The sequence below is a fragment of the Pararge aegeria genome, chromosome 13, assembly GCF_905163445.1.
Source record: "Pararge aegeria chromosome 13, ilParAegt1.1, whole genome shotgun sequence".
NCBI lineage: Eukaryota > Metazoa > Arthropoda > Insecta > Lepidoptera > Nymphalidae > Pararge > Pararge aegeria.
Window position 1 is genome coordinate 16950262 of NC_053192.1, and position 26023 is coordinate 16976284.

Genomic DNA, 26023 nt, shown 5'->3' on the forward strand with positions numbered 1-26023 from the left:
GTTTCTGCAGAATTGTCTTTACTTAATATATATAGTACTATATGTGCCCTGCGGCTTCGCTCGCGTAATTTTGGGAGGCAGCGTACTGCTACATAGTCTACACCTATAGTCATATATGAGATTTTTAGTTTTTTTTCACAAACATTTTGTTATCTTACCTTTTTTTTTGTTAATAAAAAGTATTCTTTATTATTTCTTAAAACGCATATAACTTAAAAAAGTTAGAGGTGCGTCCCGGATTTCGAACTCGCTTCCCCGAAAGTGAAGTCGAAGTCCTACCCACTGGGCTATCATTCTTCTAGCTAATTGTGTAATAATTAGTAAAGATAGTAAAACAAGATCAATTATTTGTGAGTAATACTTTAATTAAACCAGGATAAATCTTTAGATTAAATAAATAAGTAATTTTATGTTTCCTCCACTTGCTTTAGAACCGTGAAGAATGAATATGAAGCCTTTATAATCTGTAAAAACACCATAAATTTAATATATTCAATGATCGGATGTTCGATATCTACTCTCTTACTGTAGCGCTATAAAATGCGACACGTGTATCTACTCGAAAACACTTAACAAACTTGCAGAATTAGGGTCAGCTCAGACGGAACGGAAATTTCGCCTTTGTCGGTATCATACAATTATTTTTAAGTTTATACTTATATACTACGACAATACACACATCGCCTAGTCCCGAAGTAAGCGTAGCTTGTATTATGAGTACTTAGATGGCTGACGAATGTTTTTATGAATATAATACAAATAATACTTATAATATACAGATAAGCATTAATTTTCGTCGCACAAACTTTTTTCTAGTTGTGGGCATCGAACCAACGTCCTTGCGGCACAGTGGTGAACGTTGTGATCTTAAAAGAGGTGTACCAAGCTAGTTAGCGTATGGATCTAAAAGGTTAGCGCGCTGCCATTTCAGACTGCATTATCACAATACCACCATGGGAGATTGCTGTCACGGGCTAACTTGTAACGGAATAAAAAAAGGACGTCATTAACACTATTTTACAGCGCAATGCGTTTCGATGAATTAACCTAGACCAGCTATATTCATCCTAAACACGATTCCATCATATACAAAACTAATAAATAATAAATAAATATACTACGACAATACACACATCGCCATCTAGCCCCAAAGTAAGCGTAGCTTGTGTTATGGGTACTAAGATGACTGATGAATATTTTTATGAATTATATATACATAAATACTTAGAAAATACATATAAACACCCAGACACTGAAAAACACTTAATGCTCATCACACTAACATTTTCCAGTTGTGGGAATCGAACCCACGGCCTTGGACTCAGAAAGCAGGGTCGCTGCCAACTGCGCCAGTCGGCCGTCAAGGCACGTGTCTGGCTCACGTGAGACGCTGCTGGCACCAATTAATTAGCAACGCTAGGCGGACCGACGCAGTGAGTAATCAACACAGCTGAATTACTAACGACGTCAGGACCGAAATACTTGTAATTACGCACGTTATGTGCAGAGTGAAAAAATTATCAAGTTACGCACAGACATAAAGCATGTCAGAGACAACTCTGTGAAGCCGCCGGCGCTTAACTTGGCGGCTTGGTTACTCCTTGTCATAATTATCAGCAGCGACCGACGCACCGGAATACTGCACGCGTACCAAGGGCTTTCGTACGCGGCTGTGGAAATTGCTTCACTCTGTTAAACATTAATTTTTTTTAAGTAATAATTTACGGACCAACGAGATGGTCCTCCTGATGCTATGTTGAAGCACAGACTATTTTATTTTATTTTTATTTATTCGTAATGAACAGCGTTACAATAAAATGATAGTTATAAATGATTTCACTTAAATCTAAGACGACAAAGATTACATAAATCTTGTACTCCCATTGAACATAAGACAGTCGAAGTCATTGGGCATATTTAAAAATGCTGTTAAGCCTCATTATCTCGCTCAGTAAAGATTACTATTATTATTTATTTATCTACTCAAACTCATATTTAAGTATTTATGGTATATTAAGATATGTATTAGTATATTTATTTTTTATATTTATCAATAGTTTTTTTTTTATTTGTGTAGTCTGGTTTATGTATTAGTATGTTGATATTCGTATGTATGTACTAAATAGTGTACCCCACCTATTTGTTTTCTTTTTAGTTTTCCTAATCCTAAGGTTGCCTGGCAGATATCGCTCCTTAGCGATAAGGCCGCCTTTTGCATCCTGCTTCATTCTTCATGTGTTTGTTCTTTTTTTGTCTCGTTTTTCTGAGTGGTGTACAAATAAAGAGTATAAATAAATAAATAAATATAAGATTCGAAATACAAGCTCGGATTTAACATAAAAGGAAAATGTGTAAAGTGTTCAAAATCTATGAATACAATTAGTACAATTGATGAAAAACAATCAAACAATCGAAAGAAAGAAAAATTTATTTTTACATTGCGCCATTTTATGTGTGGCACAACCAAGAAAAAAGGTCCACTAATAAAAGCAGTTTGAGCCAGGATCAATCATAAGTAAACGAGGGAATTTAGAGTTACTCCCGAGCGTAGCGAGGGTGTTATTTGTCGAATCCTGCGTGTAGCTTTAACCCTAAGTTGAATACTCTACTTTTCACATCTCGCGTGGCAATAAAATAAGGTTTTGGAGAGATTTTTTTTACAATCTATACTCTATTATTCGCGCTAGCAGGTTCTGGTAAGTGACAGGGACGCCATCATTCGTTAGAGCGAAATAACAATATTAGAAGAAACAGATTTTATTCAGATACGAGCCTGGAGAAAATAAGCACCGATAGAGATAGATGAAGAATGAATCTCTCCTTAGAGCAGACCCTTGTCCGTAAAGGACTTAAGTGTCAGTAATAATAATGCTGATAAACTGTTTATTCATCCTTATTATCCACCCATTACTGGCCCGCTAAAAGGCACGGACTCTTTTCAGCATGAGAAGACGCTGACCATGTGCAGATTGGTAGACTTCACACGCCTTTGAGAATATTATCTACTCGAACTCTCAGGGATGCAGGTTTCCTCACGTAGTTGTTCCTTTAGCATTAAAGTAAGTGATATTTTTAAATTTCTTAATTAAAAACGCAAATAAATTCAAAAAGTTAGTGGGAATCCAATTCGGACTAAAACCTCTTACATTCAGTGGCCTGAGGTTTTGGCCGAAGGGCACTGAGTGATTCCACTCCTAGTGAAGTCTGGCATGTCAACTTGGTTTAGGCCTGCTGACATCCATGAGGATTTCCTCGTACAATGAAAGAAGTATATTCTAAACCCAGATAACTCCAAAAAGTAAATGGGAATCCAACGCGGTCTCCACGAAAGGAAGCCCGAAGCTCTGACCGCCGAGCTTTCACCGCTGTAGGCGATCAACTATTAAATACTGTTTAACCTTGTAAATCCGTTAAAAATGATCCACTAGACCTACCTCTTCAACAAGCTTGTTTCCCTGGTAACAATATATGAACACCTGCAGCACAATCGTTAACAAGTACCCCAACATCGACACAACTCGAACCAGACTGTTGGCCTCCTGAAATATGAGTAGTATGATGAAATGTGATCACAAACACATGTTGTGGATATTGGATAGACGCAGGTGTTACTTTGCGGATATCCACGATATATTACGAAAAATTAAGCTTCATTAGAACAGTCAGAGATTAACAACTATTTTCAAAGTCAACATCTCCTGAGGATGTTACGGTTTCGGAGCGAAACGTACGTAGTACAAGATCTGTTTGGTGTGGAGTATAAAGATCGAAGAAATTATAAATTACACCATACAGATTCTCCTGCTTTTTGCGGAGTATAGCAAATTAAGTTAAATTTTCATAAAAGCTGACATTGCTCATGGTTAAATATACTCACGAAAGCTAGTTGGTACGCAGTAACGCATAGGATGATCAATGAGACGCCAAACTGAACCAGGATGGGCGTAGAGAAGCAGGTCTGCAGCAGGGTCACTTGCGCCAGCACAGCTTGATGGCGGACCGCGCAGTGGCGCAGGCGGTCGCCAACCATCTTGTCACTAGCTGCCATCAAGCGACCCTAAAGACGAGTAATAGTAACACGATTTCGAAAAAGTATATATCCTATCCTTCTTGTTTACAGGTATAATTTTTATGTTTGTCGCACACACTCACGTGAACATTCACAGTGTGCGCGTGCGTGTGTGTGAGTTTGTGTGTGTGTGTTTGTGTGTGTGTCTTCACACAATCGGATAATTTTTCACAACTCCCGCAGTATGGGTATCAAATGAAAGGGATTGACTAGTAGAACACTATACACTGTGCTAGATGGTTCCGTTACTAATAAAGCACTCCCTTGCACAGAACTACTGGGAGTTTTTTTCTCACTAATTCTATATCTTTATCGGTGAACTACTGGAAATAATTTTCTTTATAGTTTTGTGGTTCAAACACAACAAATCATATAGGTTCGTATGAATTATTATCCGTGTCAGGGTTTCAATTTTTAAATTAATTTACGACCTACCATGAAGATGGTAATATTTGGAAGCCGCGGGCAAAAGCTAGTCTATTATAAAGGGGCCACAATGAATTTTAAGGGTACAAGCAAAATGTCAAATGTATGTAGGTATTTACGTCATCAGCCATATCCGACCCATCGCACAGAGAGCTCAGTGACAAGCCAAGCAGCTTCAACCGACAGCGGCACAGAGATATCAGTGACGTCACCACCGTGTCCATGCATATGTTGATAACGGCCGCCAGGAATATCGCGATGCACTGAAAGTATAATATTTGCTCTTAGGCTGCCCAGACACACGTCAACATATTGTCAATATTCTGTATATCGTATACTAATTTATAAAAATGAAGAGTTTGTTTGTTTATTTACATGAACGCACTGATCTCAGAAAATACTGGTCTGATTTAATGATTTCTTTTAGCATTGAATAGCACACTTATCGAGGAAGGCTATAAGCTATATATATCATCGCGCTTAGCCCAATCAGAGCATAGCACCAATGAAGAATGTTTTAAGATCGGGGTACTTTTTTCTCCTTTTGAGAGCTTCAAAACTTTAATCGTTAACATCACATGTATGGTAAAGTTGTTCCCGTTTAAGTTGTTAAAAAAAAATCCGCGACAGCATTTGTCTATCGTTTAAGGTTGACTTATACGCGGACTGTGTGCGGGCAGCCTTAAAAAAATTCAAAATTCATTTATTTCAAGTAGGCCTAATTTATAAGCACTGAAACGTCAAGTCAGTCCGTTTGTGTTGACTACCACCGGTTCGGAAGACAGATTCCACTGAGAAGAGCCGGCAAGAAACTCAGCAGATTGCTCTTTTCCAACATCATTTTAGAGTTTAAGTTTTTTTTAACAATCTTTAGAATTTTTCTGTTTTGTGATAGATGAGAGCGGAGTGCTTCCAAGCAGCCTTATCGTTAAGGAATTCATCAATCGTGTAGTAACCACGATTTGTTAAATGTGTTTAATTAGTTAAGCTTAGGTAAAAGAAGATCTAATATTACCTTCGGTATCATGTTATAAAAGCATATACCCATCCCTACAAAGGATTTCTGTACTTTTCTCAGACGATATGCAGATATCACTAATTTATGTCCGTTTCTAGTAAGTCGGCTGTTTATATCGACTTTTTGTTTATAATTAATTACTTATGTTTTGTTTAATAAAGATTATATTATTATAAATATATTGCGAGGCTACTTACACTTACAGCTCTTAATCCCAATCCCAACTAATATTAATATGCGAAAGACTAAGCATCCAACTGAATTGATTTTGGCAGGGATTTTAAACAGGTACGCCCTGTACCTGTTTAAAAGCCCTGCCCTGTTATATGTGTATAACAGTTGCTTCATCCTGCGAAATCCTTAAAAATTGTATGATGTACAATGTACAGAGTATAAACGACTCTTTCATACCGATTGGCGCAGTTAGCGGCGACAGTGTTTTCCATATACCATTCAAGGCATGGTAATTTTGCACGGCTTTGGTTGGTTAGATGGCCGATTGGCGCAGTGGGCTGCCCACAATGCAATGACAATGCTCTCTTAGTCCAAGACTGTGGGTTCGATTCCCAAAACTAGAGAATTTTTGTGTGCCGAATGTGACGATGTTTTAAGAGTCTGGATGTTTATTTGTATATTATAAGTAAGTATTTATGTATAATATTCATAAAAAATTACATCACTTTTGGTACCCATAACACAAGCTATGCTTATTTTGGGGCTAGATGGCGATGCGTGTATTGTCGTAGTATATTTTTTTTTAAATCGTTAATATTATGTTTGTGGTAATAGAACAGAAACTCCCAAACCTGATGGGCATAAGTCAATTGGTAGGCAGGCGTCTGAGAAGAATCGTATGGATACCTGAAAAGAAGTGACTGTAGCTTTATTCAATTTAATAGTAAATAATAATAAATAAATATACTACGACAATAAACACATCGCCATCTAGCCCCAAAGTAAGCGTAGCTTGTGTTATGGGTACTGAGATAGCTGATGAATATTTTTTTATTAATATAATACACATAAATACTCATAATATACAGATAAACACCCAGACACTGAAAAACATTCATGTTCATCACACCAACATTTTCCAGTTGTGGGAATCGAACCCGCGGCCTTGGACTCAGAAAGCAGGGTCGCTGCCCACTGCGCCACTCGGCCGTCATAGTTAAAAATTACAAAACAAACACACACTTATTATACTAACCAGGCTCTTAATGGCAGTTGGTTTTTTTCTGCGCTGGCTCCCCAGCAGAACACTGTCAGCATCACCAGTGAAAAATACAGACGTAATTGCCTTGTGGACTCGTCGTTGTAACTAAATACAAATACAAATTTAATTAACAACAAGCTGTATTTACCTATTTATCTATCTCATACCTATAACCCCTATTTTTAGGACCTCCCTGGCGCAACGGTTAGCGCTGAATTAAATAGGAGGGCCAATTTGAGAATTTGTAATTTCTGAATTAACGCTGGTCTGGTCTGGTGGGAGGCTTTGGCCGTGGCTAGTTACCAACCGCCACTAAACATTTAGTGACGTGCCGCTAAGCATTTAGTGTCTTCAAGTACAGTGACATCCTTATATGTTGACCAATAACAACGGTCCGTATATTTAATATGAGGATATTAATATTAACTGAAGATATACTTTTACAATAAATAATAATTTAATTTGGTAATTAGTTAGATAATCAATATGTAATTAGTTAGATAATTAATCAGAATAGAATAGACTAGAACAGAATATAATTGAATAGATCAGACTAGAATGGAATAGAACAGAATAGAATAGAACAGAACAGAAAAAAATAGATTATAACAGAATAGAACGAAACAGAATAGAATATAACAGAACAGACCAGAATAGAATTGACTTTCCTGACGTTCCTGCCACTAGCGGCTAGTATAGAATTCCTTGCATATTAGATCTAATTTTAAGAAACACTCTTGAAACTGAAGATATACTTTTACAATAAATAATAATTTAATTTGGTAATTATCAAGTTGTTACTTTTATTATATTCTAACACGGCCATACTGACACGTACTTCGTCCCGAAGTACATAGAATGAAGGCGAAGCCGAGTGAGACGGGAATACATCGTCCGCCAGCTCACATTTTACGATGCGCGCGCACTCCGTCACAAAAAACCGACACCCTGAAGTTAGCTATAAGGTTTGCAGTGTACACTTTCAACTGTCAAAGTCAGCGGACTCATTCCGGTGATTAATTGGATTATTTGTACAAAAATCTCAAATTTTAGTGCTCAGTAAAACTTGGTGGTCCGATAATGATAGAATGCGTTTTAATAAAACTTTAATGGATTAAATGCCTTTATCTGCTGTTAGTGTCGTTTTCTCTACTAACGTTGAATAAGGCGTGAGATAAAAATTTTGAAAAGATTGTTATCTTGTTACGCTAAAGAAGTATAACTTCTAACGCGTGTGCATAAGTACACACACGTTATTTTCTTCTAAAAGTTAGAACTGCCTGCGGGGGATCAAACTCGGCCACTGCTAGAAGTGGTAGCTCGCAGAGATTACGAGTAAATATTCTGTTTGTCACCTTTTGACCATCGCCCGGCCCACCTCTCGGCTCTCACTTGACAACTCGTGGTTCGACTCCGCCATCATGTTTTGAATTGCTTTCTTCCTCCACATCGTGTTTATTAGCTGGATAAGTTACTAGATTAATTATAAATATTCAATACGATTTGAAAATTTTTCAAAGTCAAATATATCTTTATTGAAGCAGGCCCATGGATGGCACTTTTGATGCGTACATTATATGAAAAATTTTTACACGGTAGTGAGATGATGGCGATAACAATATTCGTAAACTTAAAACTAAAGCTACGAGGGCTCCAGACGCAACTAAGCCAGGTGTTTTTTTTTTGTTATCACAAGCTCACATTGTCATTTAAAATTATTAGGAGGTTAGAGTTAGAAGGTTGTTAGAAAATAATTCACACCCAAGCTTTTTCTTCGATTAAGTAGAATATAACAGAACAGAATAGAATAGAATAGAGTAGAGCAGAACAAAATAGAATAGAATAGAATAGAACAGAACAGATCAGAACAGAACAGAATTGAATAGAAAATAAAAGGAAATAACAGCACAGAACAGAATAATAGAATAGAACAGAATAGAATAGAATATAATGGAATAGAACAGAATAGAATAGAACAGAACAGATAAGTATATAATATAACAAAATAGAACGAAACAGAATAGAATATAACAGAAAAGACCAGAATATTCCTTCCTGAGGTTCCTGGCACTAGTGGCAAGTATAGAATTCCTTGCATATTAGAACAAATTTTAAGAAACACACTAAAAGGCTTCAACTAAAGATACAATAAATTAAAATGTATGTTTCGCGCATATAAAAATAAAAAGCTATTTGCTTTCTTGGACATTCTGTCCGCCATCGAGACGAAAAAAACACTGAACCCGTGCGCCACGTCTGCTCCGAAAAGCTTGGCTCACAGGTGCACTACATTAACTAGTCAGAACCTCGCAATATGCTAGAATAGTTAGGGAAATTTAAGCTAAGTATTGCGGGATACAGTCATTTCAGTCTGGGTAACACTATTTTAACTATATTAAACTGTAACACCTTTATGTGTCATTAAAGACATTTGAGCCTAAAATTTTCGGTAAAAGACATTTAAGTTATTGAATAGTGCACCATAATTTTGTAGAAAAACTAAATTTAAACATGAACAAAATTACTTTAAACACTTTTGAAGTTAAGTAAAATAAACAAACGACATTATAGTTAAGGAATTGAAGAAAAAAACCTTGTAGCAATTCAAATTAACGCGGCTTTGAGGCATTTTAAACTGGCAATGTTAGTTAAAAACGTTCTTCATATTGCTGTATCGAAAACTTTAGCGAATAGGAAAATACCGGTTAGATTGATCGATAGAATTTTTTTTTTTAGTACGATAGCATTATCAAAAATCTATTTTGGCCAAATTTTGGTTAACGACGTTATAGTTTGAGGAGGGCAGCATAGACGTTAGTTAAAAACTACTTATAAGTTTGTCGTGTGTGTATGTTTGTTTGCAACCGATTTTGATTGTGTTTTTTTTTAGTCTGGAGTGTTCTTAGCTACGTTTCCAAGATGGCCGCCGCCACAAAATAGCGGATTACATAATTTTTCAAAGCTCCCTTAATATAGGTATCAAATGAAAGGGCTAGTAGAATACTAAACACGAAATTAATCGTCGGTTCTTTTTTTTTAATTTTTATTTTATAGCCTAATGACGTAAGTACAGTCGACATAAATCAAATCAAAATCAAATCAAATCGTTTATTTTCAGATTGGTATTACATTGTTGGTAGGTACACAAAACATAGGGACAAACAATCCGCCTTAGATGGCATGCAAAAAATATATATGATCGTACACTAATTCCTACTTACTATAATAATACTATCCTAAGTAAATCCACATTATTAAAATAAGAATAAACTTTAAGACTGATATTGATACAAAATTACAAATATCTAATTAATTCATGTCAAATTATAATATCACTGTAAATGTCAAACCTATAATATTGTGTCTGTTAAATATTCTTGGATGGTATAATAACATTTCCCAATAAGTAATTTTTTTATCTTATCTTTAAAATCTACAAGATTTATGTTTCTGTTGGCTAGTGACGCTGGCAATTTGTTGTATATTTTAGGCGCCATTATGAAAATACTATTCCCAAATAACGCTGTGGAATGTGGCTCATACAATAATTTATTTTTCCTGCGTTCGCTATCACTATATGTAAACAAGTGATTGTTCTTTTTGATAAATACCAGAACTTCATAAATATACAAACAAGGACAAGTTAGTATTTTCATTTTCTCAAAATACGGTTTACACGTATCTGTGGGACGCAAGTGACATATAGCTCTTAGACACTTCTTTTGACATTTAAATATTCGCTCTCTATCAGACGAATTACCCCAAAATATTATACCATATCTTAAACTTGCTGTGACATACGCATTGTATGCAATTATAACCGCTGTCTGATTAACCACTTTCGACAGCATATATAATGCAAACGAAAATCTGTTTAATTTTAAACACAAATTCTCAATATGATTCTTCCAATTAAGGCTATCGTCAATTTGCAAGCCTAAAAATTTTGTGTTTGTTGTTACCTCAATTTTTTTACCTAAATACTTAATGTCTAGTGCCATACTATTACCTTTATTCATGAATGTCATAATTTTTGTTTTTTCAAGATTAATAATTAAATTATTAAATGTCAGCCATTTAATATTACATATTGTATCATTTATATCATTTTCAAATTCTATTTTATTTCTATTACATACCTTAGTGCCAAGAGCTAGATTGGTCAGCAGTAAGAAAATGGTTCCTGTCATCAGCGGCAAGTTTCCCCACACCTGAACGAGGTCACCCACTTGGGCGATTATGTAGGTACCTATACTAAATTTAGCTTAGAAGTACTTACACCAAAACATAACAAAATTGTTAATAAGAATTGAAATCCTCTCAAATAACTATTATAATGGTTTTTTTTTATCTATTTATGAAAGGGACTTTTATAGACTGCCTTATATAACGCCTTTTAATGACAAGGTTGCTTGGAAGCAACCGGTTCCGCTTTAATCTTTCACAAGATAGAAAAATAAATGTTAAAATGTAAAATGTAAATTGTTGATGTTGGAAAAGAGCAACTGCTGCGTTTCTTGCCGGCTTCTTCTCGGTAGAATCTGCCTTCCGAACCGGTAGAAGAGTCACTACCAACAGACAGACTTGACATTTTAAAAGTGCTTATGTTAGGCCTACTTGAAATAAATGAATTTTGAATTTGAACGGCCGATTCGCGCAGTGGGAAGCAACCCTGCTTTCTGACTACTGGAAAATGATTGCGTGATGAGCATGAACGTTTTTCAGTGTCTGGGAGCTTATATGTATATTCTAAGTATTTATGTATATTATTCATAAAAATATTCAACAGTCATCTTAGTAACCATAACACAAGCTACTCTTACTTTGGGGCTAGATGGCGATGTGTGTATTGTCGTAGTATAATTATTCAATTATTAAACTATGTAACTAATATTATGTAAAGTACCTATTTAAGATACCAACTGCCTCGTATAGTGGTTACCATGTTTAAGTACGAATCACGAAGTCCTGGGTTCGAATACCGGGTCGTCCCAGAACTTGCCAGGTCAACCCCCGTGCTTCGGAGAGCACGTTATGCTATCACTAAATTGTAATAATAACCGGGACCGACGGTTAAAGCTCTGCATCCTGCATTGGAGCGGTGTGGTGGGTCTGAGCTCTAAGACTCTTCTATGAAAGAGGAAGCCTGTGTCTAATAGTGAGGCGTTAATATGATTTAAAAGTAACTTAACAAATTTTGCATTAGCAAGTGATTTACTGAATAATATCGTATATATGAATATTATCGGTTCAAACAGTGTCCCTTATTTGGGTACTCCATTCTGGTATCCCAAAGGTAAAGCTACGGGACACAGACTTGTTTAATACTTACCTATGGTAATTAGGTCTAAATTTATACAACGTGTAAATGAAAACCGATATAATACTTCACAGGTGTAATTCTGTTACACGTTGTATAAGAACTAAAAATATTCATTGAGCATTTAAAAATTGCATACTTCATACTTACCGACAATAGACATCAATGATAAAAATGAATAGAAATTGTAAAGATGTTCATAGAATCCTGTCAAATAGTTTGGACGCCATAATCCAAAAAACAGGCAAATTACCTCTGTAATTTTGAGTGAAAAATTGACGCTTACTAAAAATTTCATATCTGTCGTTTGTATTGGGTACTTTAATAAAAGTAATGGAACGATTTTGCGTCAGTCCTTAATATAGGTTAGGAGTCTATTGTTATTTGACAACCAGGTGGAATAAACATTTTATCCAAATTTAAATTTGAAAATCGAATTTGGGTTGATTGAATACAGATGATTAGAGCTGAAACTCTGACAAGTACAGATCATTTGTCACTATTTACAAGCAATATTTATTTCATGACTTTGGATGACTGGCGGACTAGTCGGTCTCTTTAGACCGCAATAATTCACACCCAGCGTGGTGATGGCAAGCCCTCCTATTGGGAGAGGTATGTAGCAGTGGAATGTTTTAGACTATCATGATGATGACGACATAAGCATGGCTTGACCGCTTATCTCGGTAAAATTTTGCATAGAAATAGTTTGCATCCATTAGACGGCAATAGGACACAGGATTCCCTCAGGAACCCCGGAATAAATAAAAATATTCCTGTGGGAATTTTAAAACTCATTGTGTACGCGGATGAAGTCGCGAGCAATAGCTAGGTTGACTATTTTTTTTTTTATTCAATTATGGCGGCGCTATGGCGTCATTTCCAGATTTCTAACTTCGCTATGATTTCCGTTGCATGATCTTCAAACTTGCACTGGGTTTAATGCATTGTCGTTCTTCGAAACGTGTTCGAGTCCACTATGTTTAGTTATTTATATATTCGGATATAGCTTATTCGGATATACATATCTCTGCCTAAATCTAAGATATTACTGAATGGCTTATGCTTCTTCAGTTATATTCAGTAGACGAGTAACAATTTTCCCCAGTTCTTACAACATGAGTAACTTCAAATCAAGAGTGAATAGGCATCTTCTAGGCAAGTGCGCTCCACCTTAGGCTGCATTATCGCTTACCATCAGGTGTGATTGCAGTCAAGCGCTTGTTAGGAAATAGGGAATTACAGCACTTTATCTATAATAAACCCGATGATTATATTAAATGTATCAACAAATCATAGTTTGTATACTCATTGATAATGTATTGAAAATAGAATAATGGACTTTAGTAGACTGTCAAAGAAAGGTATAGGATCTATGGCGGGAGACGCGAGTTTGACAAGTTAGATTGGCGGCAAAGAAAAGTGAGGACGGATTTAAATTAATGAATTGAGAATAGAAGATTAAGTAAAGTATTGTGGATAGAACGTTACAAATTGGGAATAGATGATTTATGATGGAAACGACATACTTAACGAAATATTGTTGTGGCAAAACAAGAGTCGTATATACTGGTGATGGTGTTGAGATAAGTTGTTAAAAGTTGTTGGTACTATGGTTGTACCTGATGTTGCATCAGATAAGTATATCTCTTATATCCTTTGGGTTATTTAGGTATCATATATGTAGCCCTAGCATTATTTCATACAGATAGTTTATGTAGCAGAGGTTGCTCTATACAAACAACTTGTTCCAAAAGTCCTGATGTTATAAGTGATAATAGTAGTTATGTTTGACCTGTCTTAAAATATGTCTTGTATCAAAGGGCATAGCGTTATTACATATGACGTTGTAATGATGATGTTGTAATTGTGTTTATAAGTTGTTTTAATTGATTGAATAAAAGAGCAACGATAGAGTTTCTTGCCAGTGGTCTTCTCTGCCGAAGACAGCATTCCGAACTGGTAGTAGAGTCATTTGAAGGTAACAAGTAATATGAATTATAGAGAAGCTTAATATACAGTATTAGAGTCAGTCCAGTTGTTTTATTTCACTCCTTGGGAAGTCAGGTTTATAGAGTACAGACCCACAACACTGCTCTAAAGCAGGTTGGTGGGCTTTAATGATGTCTTTTGTAAAATGAATACTTTAATATAAGAAACTAGGTATTTAGCTTCAATAATACTGTTAATTAATGAAAGATCTCAGTGCTATCCTGAACATTGTGGGTATTGCAGTGAATATCTGAATACCTGGGCCTTCCATTCCTTATATTTTTTTAGCACGCTCGTCTATAAACATAAAAAAAAAAACTAAAATTTAAGGTTTTAACTATTGTGTTTCTAGGTTTATACTTTAGTTTACTTTATAATATTCCATTTTAAGTTTACATTGTTATTTAATTTCTCAGTTTTGATACCTTATTTTTTTTTCTTTTGTATAAAATGAAAAAATAATTTTATAATTAAGTTGTTATTATAATTTGCACGGAACATGTTATTTTTTTTATACATCGAATTTGTTAACCTGCAATCACGCAAATAAAAGTTTGAACTTGAATTCGAATTTAGGATATATAAATATGTTAATATAGGCAATTAATATAGTATGTTAAACTAGATCATTATTTATCATTATAAACCCATTAGGGGCCCATTACAGAGCGTGGGAATTTGGGAAATAATAATTCCTGAATTTTCCATGGTCTAGTGGTGGGAGGCTGCGGCCGTGGCTCATTATCTAAGCTATTAAGCGTTTCAGTGCGATGTAGCGTAAAAACTGATTACGGCTTTGATATAACTCCCATACGACTTCATCATCACTTACCACCAGGTGAAATTGCAGTCAAAGGCTAACTTGTACCTAATGAAATAAATCAAAAATGGGAAAACCCTTCCGTTGGGAGAGGCCTTTAGTCCAACAGTGGACTGTTATAGACTATTGATTAAATGAAAAAAAGGTTTGTGATGCATGCTTGTCTATTTTTAATTATGTGTACACCTGTGAACAGCATTTAGGGATGTTACCTGCTACCTGTCATTACGATATTACACTTATTAACACCTTGGGGGTGTTATTAAATACTGCAGGCGTCTAATTATTGCTAAATGCTACATATCTAGGTGTTTAAACATAAGAAAATCACACGATTTATAAAAACGGAGACGTGTTAAATTAATAACCAATTTATAATTAACAAATAAATTTAAAGACCTTACTGTGTATAACGTCGGAATAATTAGTATTTGTCTCATTTAAACTGAGAGCACATTTCATATGTCAAAGAGTGGCAAAAAAGCAGAAATGTTGCCAGCCTTTCGGTATTCTATAAGATATATGTCGGAGAGTGTGCTGAAGAACTGTTTGATCTAGTTCCCCCCTCACCTTTTTACCATCGAACCGCGATACACCTTAAGGATCTGCATCCCTACGTGGTTGTTATACCGCGGACGCGTACGAAGCGCTTCGCATTTTCGTTTCTGATTCGCAAGGTTCTAGCTTCCAGCTTCCATTTTCCTCAGTACCTACAATATGAGTACCTTCATATAAAGAGCGAATAGGCATCTTCTACGCAAGCGTGCTCCTTAGGCTGGAGTCAAGCACTCGTCTATAAACATTAAAAATAATTGAATACAATTTAGTTGTAGGTATACCAAGGAGAAACTGTTCATAACATTTCACAAATAGAGCCTTAAGGTCAGTTATTGTGTTTCATATTAAATTTTTTGTATTATTTTTAAGTAAATATCATTTTATATATATAAAATAGGTTACTTATTATTACTTATGGTTACTTATCATATTTATTTGTCTTTAGTGATAAATATTGTTTTATATTTATTTATTTAACTAATAAAATATTTATTTTATGGGTATATGATGCATGCACCACCTAACTTTTTTCTGTATTTATTATCTTCGTCATTGGTTGTCTGTAAGAAATCGCTATGAGGCTATAAGGCCGCCAAATTGTATACGATGTTTTGTTATACTTTTCTTTTTTATGTACTTTTTGTGGTGTGCAATAAAAGTATATTCATTCATTACAATACATATAATAACAATAGGTACAATTTGGTTGCCATATCGCAGATCTCTCCAGGCAACCAAAGGCGTAGCTATAGATACATGGTAAGCGGTAGAACATATAAATATGTATGATATTATGATATAAATACATAAAAATGAAAAATGAACTATTCCGATGCTATTCCATGTTCATTTGTATACATATAATCCAGAAGTGGGGTTTTAACTGCCTGGTATATTTTATAATTTTTACCAGGCAGATAAAAATCGTATGGTATATTTCATATTTTATTTCTTCAAATTATAGTATTTTATTAAACCTCAAGCGTGATAATAGATAAAGCCTCTTTTAATTACTTGAATCCATTTGCTGCAACAGTGTGAACATTGAATACGATGTTTTTATGATCTGAAAAAAACAACGTACGATTACCACCGGGTAAAGATAATCAGAGGTCCAACAAGCTAGACCACAGAAAAGGAAATAAAAGCGAAGAAAAAAAAAACATACGGAAAGTGCGGGGAGCCGAAGAACCCTTACTGGCCTCAGTTATAAGGGACCTAAAAAGCCTCTATACTGTCGCAACGGTCTACCTTAATGTTGTCGGTATGTGTATGTGTATGTGTGTGTGTGTGTGCGCGTGCGTGTGTGTGTGTATGTGTGCGTACACCGTTTTTCATTTTGTTTTTGTTTGTAACTTTAATTAGTCGGGTGTATTGTTTGCTATGTTTGGTGAAAATCGGTCAACATAATGGCGGATTGAATATTTTCCCACAATTTACTCAGCATGGATATCTATTTACTTGTTTTAGGATTCAACGTTCATACTTTTTTTTATTATTTTGTGTCGGTGCTTGACTGGTATAAATATTATATAATGCTTTTATAATTTCAGTCTAGGTGCAAAGAATTAAGAACATCCAAAAGCCACTCCACTTGTGTTTCTGGAACAGGCGGTTAGTCACTACATTCCATTTATCAGTTGACAGTAATTATTGTACCTCTAATGTTCTCAACGCTTACCATAAAATGGCGAAAATAGGGAAGTTTGTGAGCTAACATCATTTCGCGGGTCAAAAGTGAGATGTGCACGGGGCGTTATCAACATTTTTGGACACAATGCACTGCATGCAATAATGGCTGATTGCGGGTTCTGTATGTTCTGAATTCTGTGTAGGTGTAGATAACAACTGCGTTGGTCTAGTGGTTAGTTCAGTAACGGATCACAAGGTCCTGCGTTCGATTACCGGGTCGGTAACTTCTATTCAATTTTTATGAGGTCTGCCCTTTACTTTGAGACGAAATATGCGGACTTACAGCCATAAAAGAAGCCAGAGACAAGGTTGTGAACCCGCCAGCATTAAGTTTGGTGATACGACGACCCCTCCTCATGAGGATTAGGACGGATCGGCGGATTGGGACGCTGCAGGCGTACCAGGGAAACTCGTACGCAGCGCCTGCTAACTCTTCACTCTAAATTTAAACAAAATGGTTTACGTTTAACTCATCATCATATCTACCCATTAGCGGCCCATTAAAGGTTACGAGGCCCCAATTTCAATTTCAATTCAGACTAACACAAGTTACTTTAACGCGAGTGTTTAAGAACTGATTTGTGCACAAATCAATAGTCTAGTCCATAAGGAGATTCCTGCTGTACACATTTTTCTAAATAAAATAAAATTAATTAATAATATTAAAAAACAAAACATGCATTTTAAATTACATCGTTCATATTAATATCACAATAATCAAAAGGGCGCAGCAATTGGGGTAGTAAAGAGGCAGACCATTTATTAACAAAAAATTTAACATTTCATAAATTATTTAAAAATCGTTTACAATATAATTAGTTTTATTATTTCAATATTTTTAAATTGTATATATAAATACTTTGTAATCCCTTTTTCTTTGACATTTTCTGGGAATCTATTATAAATTCGAATGCACATTGGATATAGATCGGAACTATGCAATTTTAAGTTCGATTTTTGTAGGAGAAAAATAAATTTACGATTTCGTTGCTGCTCATGATGACGGCGAGACATTGTTAAGTTTTTGGAAATATTGATGCACAATGAGAAGGGTTTACGCCCTAGTCCACCACGCTGGCCCATTGCGGATTGGTGAACTGCACACGCCTTTGAGAATTATGATTTATGGAGAACTCTCAAGCATGCAGGTTTCCTCACGATGTTTTCCTTCACCATTAAAGAAGTGATATTTTCATTACGTATAACTAAACGGTATAAATAAGTGGTTTGAACCTAATGGATAAGACATGCCTTCCGATCCAATATTTTTATCCGGAGCGGAGACCTGGTCACTTAGACTACAAGACCGCCGGAAAATCGATGCTCTAGAGATGTGGTGTTGGAGACGCCCTTGGACTGCATTCCGCACCAGCAATTCCATTTTAAAATAACAGAATATAAAGGAACGACTTTCTTTAACGGTGCAGTTACAAATGCTGCTGACTTACCTCCACAGAAAGCTGATTGCCCTGGTAGCAATAGATAAAAACTTGAAACATCATGTTTAGAAGGTAAGTGCCCATTGATATCAGTCGGATCGGATTGCTCGTTTGCTGCAATAACATTTAATTTTATCGTTTTGGTTTTTATGTTTGTCAAAATGTTGTTCATAGAGATATTAGAAATTCATATCCAGTTTGAGTATTCAACACATTTTCTCATTTTTCAGAATAACCAGAGTTACGGTCGTAACTCGTCGGAAGTGGCAATGGAACCCACATAAGCTCGGAGGACCGATGGAACGCGAGTGGCTAGTACTAAATAATATAGTAAACTAAATTGAAGGGTCTAAAAGAAGTGGTGTCCTTTTAACATTGTATTCTCTGTAAAAGGATAAGCAATGGCTAAAAATTTTACCGCGGTCAGTTGAAACGCCGTCACGCATATGATAACCAACGACACGTTCAACTGCACAAAGGTTGGCTCCGAGAAGCAGTGCTGCAATTGGTCAGCGGCGTCCAACGCCTTCTGATGCTGAATCACGCAGCAACGAAGTCTCTTTTTCACTATGATCTCCTGGTCTTGTGTAAGCTTAAACGTTTTTGGTGATGGTGTAAGAGACATTCTGGTCGAGGACTCCTGAAAACGATCATTTACCGTACGTATTAATCGCCTCCTCGTCATAGGTAAGAGGTATTCTAGAGCTTAGAGCCTTCGCGCTGCTGACATCCAGTTTTTTTTTTTAATTTTTTATAAGAAATCTTTATTTGGAACGGTTACAATTGCACTTAAAATACTGTGGCACTGCAATTGTAAAAACTGTGCTGCATGTACCACCGCCCACCTCCGAGTTATAGTACAGTAATTATAGAAACGTTCCATTGTGTGTGTGTGTGTGTGTGTGTGTGTGTGTGTGTGTGTGTGTGTGTGTGTGTGTTATAGATACGTACAACAGGGTGGCTAGGGATGTCATATATTTGATAGATGGCTTTAGTAATTTTCGTTTTAGCTAGGATAGATATTTAATTTTTTTTGGATTGATTTAGATTTAGAGATTCTGAGATTGGTGGTATTGAACGCCGGCTGGTTGGTTCAAAGGATTGTGTTCATCAATAATCTATTACAGTTCACTGCTGGACACAAGACCTATATCAACGGGGGGTTTTGCCCTTAATCACCACACTGGGCAGACGGTTTGGTGATCGCAGTAGATAGTAGTAGTAGCATATAGGACGCCAAATGACAATGTGAGATGGCGATAAAAAAAACACCTAAGTTTGTTGTCGATTTGTTTGTCTTAGACCAGGGCGCATTCGGAACTCTCGTAGCAATAGTTTTAAGTTAACGAATGTAGTTAACGCCATCCCTACTCACTAGTATGTACACATTTTGTACAACAAATGTGCCTATTTGAAAAATGAAAAATTTGACGTCACTTTGACTTTTACGCTGCTGCTCGTTATATTACTTTCCACCCGTGAGATGGTGGCAACTGTATTCTGAACTGTCGTCACCATATGTATGTAAACCCTTTTAAATCGTAAAGTCACTTGCGGTTCACTAAATCTAGACCGCCTAAATCGAATGTCTTATTATTTAGGCGATGTTATGTTAAAAAAACGTTTCACCAACTCTTAGGTGATAACTATTTGTGAGCGGTTGATGTATACCTAGGAATCTTTTTAGATCAGGCGCGTTGTCGTAAAAAAACATAGTGCTACAAGGTTAGTGCTATTTTTTTTTTTCGACATGTTATTGTTTTATTTACCAAGGTGTACCCTTGTACCTACTCGACTTTCATTTCTTCAATTAGTTTCATATTCGGGGGCTTCTGGACTTCTGGAAGAAATCTCTTTAGTTGGGTTTTCATGAATCCTGCGGGAAGTATACCTACATATTCCGGAATAAAAAACTTAATCAGGGTTTAATCTATCTCCATTCCAAAATTCAGTCAAATTGGTTCAGTAGTTTTTGCGTGAGTGAGTAACAAACATCCATCCGTTCATCCATCCTTACAAACTTTCGCATTTATAATATAAGTAGGATAGGATTGGTTCCAAATCCCTCGGTGGTATAGTGGTTAGCATGTTTAACTGCAGATTGCAGGACCCTGGGACCAATTCAAATTCAAATTCAAATTTTATTTATTTCAAGAATTTGAATAATTCAAATTCAAATCCACCTACTTTAAATAAATTAATTTTCTTCTTTTTTTATTATAATACTAGCTGATCCGTGCAACTTCGTTGCACCAAATTGATTATTACCGGAAAACACAAATAAAATCAAATTTTCTAAAAATGAATCCTAGCTAGATCGATTTGTCGTCCCCGAAACCCTCTGTATACTAAATTTCATGAAAATCGTCGGAGCCTATTCCAAAATTCCAAATATATATATCGGCCGAACATCGCTGAAGCGGATCATTTTAAGTGTGTAAATTTTTTTTTTATGTTATTTGTTTGTATTTATATGTAATATATTTATATATATTGTAGTTATATTTATATATATATATTTTATTTATATATTTATATAATTTTAAATCTTATTTATTGCACCACCTACCTCATTTCTATGTTCTTTCCTTTTACGCCATTGGTTGCCTGGAAGAAATCGCTATGTAGCGATAAGGCCACCAAATTGTATTCTCTTGATATGTATTTATATCTCTGTAACTACTTTTTTTCTTTGGTGTACAATAAAAGTGTATTCATTCACTCATTCATTCGACGAGCAATTCTTGTATATATATTATACAAGAATTGCTCGTTTCAAGATATAAATATTAAAAGTAGTATTCTTTAGGTATTGTGTAATCCTCCGCCTGTTGCAACGTATATTTAAGTGTTTTAATCTCTATCTATCTATCTAAGTATATTAGTGTTGTTTTGGGCTCACTATATGTATTTATGTTGTACACTTCTTACCCCTATTATAGGATGAAATTCATTACAAAGGTTCTTCAAGGAGAGTCCGACAAGACGCAAGCGGCAGCGGCACTGCGCTATTAGCGTTGTCACCAGCGTATCCTTGCTTACGTTGAGGAACGCATCCAAAGACAGCGCAAATATTTGATGCAGGTACGTTATCTCGTAGGCTGGAGATTTGCTGGTGTTGTAAGGATACCTGTCGTGATATACCCTAGTATTAGGAATAGGTTAAGAAATAGTTGAATGTTTTTTGTTAGTACTTTTAAGTACTAAGTACTGTTAGTTAGTACTAGCTTATGCCCTCGACTTCGTCCACGTTTGAGTGTGGCAGTGAAAGTTGCAGTGGGAATGTCTTTATTAAACAAAACATAAGTAATTATAAAAAAAAATTAAATCCTTTGTGGGGATGGGTATATGCTTTTATAACATGATACCGAAGGTAATTTTAGATCTAACTTTAAACAATATTTTAAAACACATTTAACCAATCGTTTGCAATAAATAGTTGAAGTTACCCCCTTAAAAGTCGTTAAAAAAAACACCTGCCTTCGACTTTGCAGTTTCAGAGGCTGACTTACAGACTGGTATCGAATCCGACAAACGCGATTGATTGGTATGAATATATAATTATAATTATTTTACGTACTGTTTGTATACTGCTATACTAAAATATTTTACTGTACCATGCTTGTAGGGGTAGTTTATTTTTCTCCGCACTGCTAGCCCATCCGAAGACAGTAAGAAAGGTCAGAATGAAGAAAAGCAGTTGCTGCCTTCGTGACTCCCGGTCGTAACTAATCAAAGGATAAAAAAGGTAGTTTCATTAGAAATAATAAAGGCTTATGCAGGGATAGCCCAGTGGCAGAAGCTCGACTTCACTTTCGTGGGGCCGACTTCGAATCCCAGCACGCACCTACAAAACAAAGTACTGTGCGTTTTAAGTAATTAAAATATCACTTGTTTTAACTGTGAAGGAAAACATCGTGAGTTATACATAATGTTCTCGAAGTTTTTTTGAGTCCACCAATCCGCACTGGGCCAGCGTGGTGGACTACGGCCTTCACCTCTTCTCATTGTTGGAGGAGACCCGTGCCTTATAGTGGGCCGGTAATGGGTTGAAATGATGTATGATCCTTACCAACTGATTACGATACATCAAGTTTAAGTTATAGTGAGGAAACCTGCATGCTTAAAAGTTCTCCATAGTTTTCTCAAAGGTGGAGTCAATGGGCCAGCGTGGTTGACTCCGGTAGTCCCAGAGCGGATTGGTGGACTTCTCATTTTGAGAACAATATGGAGAATTCTCAGACATGCACCTACATGCTTCAGAACTCTCAATGGTGTTCACGATGTTTTCATTCACCGTTGAAGCAATTGATATTTTTGTTGCTTAAAATGAATATAATAGAAAAGTTAGAGATGCGTGCTGGGATTCAAACTCAGCCTCCCGAAAGTGAAGTCGAAGTCCTACCCAGTGAGCTATCACCGCTTCGCAAATCTGCTTTTTGCGTAAGGGATTTATTTATTTATTCGTGTTCACAAACAACAACACAGTATCACATTACAGAATGGTATACAAAGTACAAATACTCACTCTCTGCAGCGTCAACTACGTAAACCGCAAGTTACAAGAATAATTTGTTAAGTGGGCTAATTCACAACCTAATAAAACATAATTGTTGCAACAAATTCTACAAAAGCACAAACATTTTAATATATTAATAAATATATTGTGATCGCAAAACTTAAGATTAATAATAAAGTATGTTTGTGTACACAGTAAAATCTAAATAGAAAAGTCACGTGCGGCTGACGTAGACGTATGGTAATCAGACGCTCGCACCGCTTGTCCCTAGGCGATAGACTACCCACTTTAACTATTATTTCTTGCTATTTACTTATTTTTGATTGAAGTGTTTAGCCTTACAATTGATACTTCTCGTTAGTAATCTAAATGTAGGAAATTTCCAAAATAATTTAATATATTGTATTAACTAACGTACCCATGTTTCAATGTTGTTAAAAGGCGTTCTAAGCTATAAATGTTTTAGTTATAATCTAAATAGTGTGCATTGTTGTGAATTATTATGTGTTAGAAGAAATAAATTTAATATAAAAAAAAAAAACAGTCCAGTGGAAAAAGACAATTCGCAGAGTTTTATTCGAGTACCTATCATAACTATTATGGAACGGCAGATTGGCGCAGTGGGCTTCGACCCTGCTTTCTAAGTCCAAGGCCGTGGGATCGATTATCACAACCGGAAAATGTTTGTGTGATGAACATGAATTATTTTTCAGTTGCTGGGTGTTTATATGCATACTATAAGTATTTATTATTATAACTCTTTATTTGTACACCACATTAAGAATTATAAAAGAACAAAAAAGAAACATAAAAATAGAAGTAGAATACAAAAGGCGGCCTTATCGCTTAGTAGCGATATTTTACGAATAAAAGAAATAAATAAATATACTACGACAATACACACATCGCCATCTAGTCCCAAAGAAAGCTTAGCTTGTGTTATGGGTACTAAGATAACTGATGAATATTTTTTATGAATAATATACATAAATACTTATAATATATAGATAAACACCCAGACACTGAAAAACATTCATGTTCATCACACAAATATTGTCCAAATGTGGGAATCGAACCCACAGCCTTGGACTCAGGAAGCGGGGTCGCTGCCCACTGCGCCAATCGGCCGTCATATTATTTTTAAAAATATTCATCAGGCTCTTAGTATCCATACCACAAGCTACTTACTTTGGGGCAAGATGGCGATGCGTGTATTGTTGTAGTATATATACATAACATAAAAAAACAAAAAAAAAATAATATAAATATGAATATCGTATTATTATTTCCTTTTTTTAATTAGCCCGATTATGATCATTTTATCTAACATTCCGCAGATGCTTACCTTTTTACAATCTCTCTACCCTCAAGGCTCTTTTCCTCTCGAAGTACAGTATCCGCTTCGCTTATAATTTTCTGTATAGTCTCCCTCCTCACATAAATGTTGAATATCTTTGTGGAATGCGCGAAATTCGTGAATAGCAGAAAAGCCGTAGCAGTCATCGCAGGAAGGTTCCCCCATATGAGGTACAGGTCCACAATTTGAATGATGAGATAAGTGCCTAAAGGACAAAAGATAAATTAGGAGTTTAAAAAATAGAAAATCTTTTAGTAATACTCGTTTGTCTGAGTGTTCTTCGTAAAGTTTTCGAAGGCGTATGAAATGTACAAATCAACACGTGGTAATGGTAAACTGCGGCCTGAAACGTTCTCTCTCTTCCTGTAGTTAAATATCAAATTAACCACAGAATGTAAGAGTTAGTTCAAAGTGATTCGCAACCGAAGTCGAATGCTAAACGGGTATCGGCACGCTGCTACGCCAGGACAGTCGTTAGAGTGCTAAAACAAATAAATAACAAAAACGATTGTCTTATTTCCGCCGGTCAGTCCATCATTGACAACCCCAGAGTACAGGAAAATTATAAATAGCAAAGTAACAAGGAGCTTCCACGTAGCAACCGTGCCAAGGATGTGACGAGACGCGACCACAGAGACGACGAGATAATAATCGAGATAGTAATCACTCAGTTAGTCACACCAGTGTTATATTTAATGCCATGTTTCATTAGACCGTTTCTAGGCAGTGTTGCCTTCAACACACTTTGAGAGAGGAGCTCTTGTATAGGCCTCCTCTCTCGGAGATCATTTTAGAGCATAGGCCCACCACGCCGCTTCTACGCAGGTCACACGATAGTGGCAATAGCCAGAACCGACGACTTAACGTGCTCTCCTAGGCACTCTCGATTCCTTCACTTTTGCAGTCCGATGGGAAGGCAGCTCCAACACAATCGGAAAGAGATCAGGCGCAAGTCCGAAAGCTTAGCGTGATCTCCGAAGCACGGGGGCGAATCACCGCCAATTTGAAAACTCCGGCCTGGAGCTAAGAATTTCTTGATAGAAAAACCCAACACTATAATTCTCTGGCCCCATATTTGAACCATTAAACCAAAGAGGCAGCTAATTGCTAAAATCAAAGTGGATTTACTAAACAGAATTAAAAATGCGTAAGTACTCACCCAAAAGAAACATAAATGATACAAATCCGTAGAAATCATAAAGTAATTTTTGACTGCCCTCCAAATTTTGCGGGGCCCAAAAACCGATGATTTTCAACGCCGTCAACGACAAACTCACAGAAAAGCTAACGTTTTTTATAACTATCCCCATTATAGTTACTGTCAATTAATTTTACTCTGTAGCAATATGCTTAACTGAATTTTAGAAATGTCGACAATGTATGCGCTTGGAGAATATCGCCATATCACAACCTACAATGGAACGCATACTTGAAAACACCGAAATAAAATGGTTTCTAAACTTGAAAAGAATGAAAAACCCCGATAAATTTCCTTCGACTAAAAATACAATAATAATTATTATTATTTTGTTTTAGTCTATAAGTTTAGTTTATAAACAACGATATTCAAGGTCCAAGCCAAGAAGAGAATTATGGG

The 26023-nt window shown here is 35.9% G+C and overlaps 1 pseudogene; it reads right to left on the minus strand.

Annotated features, from left to right (window-relative positions):
- Nucleotides 1-407: 407 nt before the first annotated feature.
- LOC120628825 lies at nt 408-25736 on the minus strand (annotated as a pseudogene).
- Nucleotides 25737-26023: the final 287 nt, after the last annotated feature.